Below are 2,735 nucleotides of genomic sequence, written 5' to 3' on the forward strand. Positions count from 1 at the left end.
TTTGCTTGTGACAAAATGTTTACTGTTGCTCTTTCTGCTCTGTAGACTATAAGGGATGGACAAACTGATGTCCAGCTACAGTCCAGATACAGCACAGTCAGGTTAAAATGTGCCCAGAGCTGAGCAGGATGCAATTTGGATGTCTGTTCGACAAGGCTGCTGTGGTTACAGCCAGTTCTTGGGCTGCCTCTTTAGCCACCTCTCTCTCAGTTTATCGAAGCTGATGGCATCTCCTCCACCTCCACCTTCAGGCAGTCCTAGTACATGGTGCAAGCCATACAGCCCAGAAATGGGGAGTCTTCTCAGCTCATTATGCTCTTCTAGGACTCTGGAAAAGGGCTGGTTTGTCTTCAGGGAACAGCAGCCAAGCTGGATACAGACCTCTCCTCTTATCAGATCCTCACAAGTCCAAGCTAGATTTATGAAACCATGTCAAGGGCTAGCTAGTAGCAAAAGAACCTTGGCAGGGCTATTTACTTCAGGACCTTCTAGAAAGCTTGCCAAACTCAGTCACATCCCAAATCTTTCTAAAAGACACCAAGGAATCAATTCCATGGCTCCATACAGTAACTCTAAAAAGGGAGAGCAGAGAAGACTTGGGTAAACTCTCAGGATTGTAAGAACTTCATGCAAATAGAGCACAGGACTCACAACCCACATATCTGGGATGGATAGGAGCTTTCAGAAGTCTCTGACCATGACTTTGTAACCCTTTTCTCAGTTGAGCAGGGCTTACTCAGGCAGATAATTGCTTTGAAATCAATAGGAAGGCTGGTATGAATAGTGGCTTTCAGCTCTTGCTGCTATGATCTGCTCACATAACTTTACACTATACTGTGGGACTTCTTATGCCCCAGAAAAGTGAGATATAAGCAGTGCCCAGAGAATCACATTTGCTGCACACCCCCAGAAGAAAGTTTCTTCCTGCAGGACTCCCAGTTTACCTCACACCCCAGTGCTAGGAGGAAGATTGGGCACTATGCAAAGGGATGTCAGAAATGGTTTGCCTTGGGCTCAGACATGCACAGCCTCAGCACATGGTGCAGGGACCAAATCGTTATTCTGCATCTACAATGTTTCTCTTACATAGGCTCAGATCAATACACATTGTTTTCAACATGACCTTCATGGTGAATACTGCAGCATGGGGAACACATGATAGCTCTTGCATCAATAAAAAATGTTTAAATAGCAGCTTTTAGCTGTAGTCATCAGTTTATATCATGGGGTTTTTCCTGAGGCTATTTGTGTTAGTATTTCATCCAATCTTCCTTATTAGCCACACAGCAACTTCCTACTTAGTTGATGAAGTTTCTTAAAATATCTCCTCTAAGTGATGAAAACAGAGATGATGATCTGTTTATCTTCTAGCCTTTTAATGTGATGTGCTCTCTTCTAAACTGAAACAGATTAAATTTTTGCTTTTGTCTCTGTGGTTGTTTTTGGTTTTTTGGTTTGGTTTGGTTTTTTGTTGGTTGTTTTTTTTTTTTTTTGTCTTTTTCACCCTAGTCTCCACTCCTTTTTTATCCACAGTTTGACCCATATAACACATTGTTTAAAAGTGACATCTGACTTGAGTTCTGAAACTGTATTATTCAAGGAACTTTGCTGCTCCCATTAAGTAAAATGACTTATTTAGTTCCAGAGCTCTTGATTAAAAAAAATAAAAGATGAAACCATTTCTCAATGAGTTAGGATGATGATAAGGGCCATGATACTTAAGAAGGAGCATTATTAAAAAGTCACAGACACCCAGCTGTTTATTATTTTGACAGTCTTGCAGCACTCTTCTCTATTAACACAGAATGATACATTATTTACAAAAAGATCTAAACCAGCGACATTAATGAGAGTTATTGAACACACAAGATGTGCATAAGTCAGGCTGTTCCTGAACCTGGACAGAAGAACATGAAGTTCATCTTCTACCTTTGCAGAACAAAATCAGCTAGCGTGTTGTCTTTGACAGACACCTGTCAAAGTTGTCTTTGCAAGTGACCCTGTGACATCAACTACCCCACCCTCTAATCTTTGCAATGCCTGCTATTGCAGGGTTCTGTGGAAGGCCCTACCTGCTTTTGGCTTCCCTGGGAGTGATGGCAAGTGTCCCACCACTGCTGCAGTCACCAATGCAGTGTGGTGGCCTTGCCTCTTCTCAGAAGGAAGAACCTGTTGCTGACACACATTTTATTTTGAAGCAGAAAACTATTTCTGGATGCCACAGAGCTGAGTCACTAGCCTGAGTTCAAATCCCCAACCACAGGATTCAGTTCCTTTTGTTTTATTGCTTCAGTTTTATTTCTTCAGAATAAAAGAAGAAGCTTCTGAGCACATGCTGAAACATACTCTCAATGTCTTTCCCTTCTGTGCTGACCACAGGCTTGGGAGAAATCTTGTTCTGTGCCTATCTGCTTTTGGAGTTTAGAGAAGATGTAATTTTTTTTTATTCCTTCATCCCAGAACCATGTTTCAACACAAATATCCAATAGTCATAAATAAGGGGGGGTTCTTCACCCATCCAAGTTTGGTGTTCCTTGCTGACATAAAGCTCACATGACTTACAGTCTGTCACCTTATGTTGTCTTGCATGCAGGCCTTGGCAATCACTTGCCAGTCAACAGCTGGAAGCTTTAATTTCACCACTGCAATGGATTCTCTTAGCAGAACTGGACCCTATGGAGCCATTATATGAGACTTTTTTGTAAGGATGTTTAAAGAGTTCTGGCTATCAAACA

Source organism: Chamaea fasciata, unplaced genomic scaffold (assembly GCF_029207755.1).
Source record: "Chamaea fasciata isolate MVZ Bird 193981 ecotype frontalis unplaced genomic scaffold, bChaFas1.0.hap1 SCAF_5, whole genome shotgun sequence".
In the NCBI taxonomy this organism is placed as follows: domain Eukaryota; kingdom Metazoa; phylum Chordata; class Aves; order Passeriformes; family Sylviidae; genus Chamaea; species Chamaea fasciata.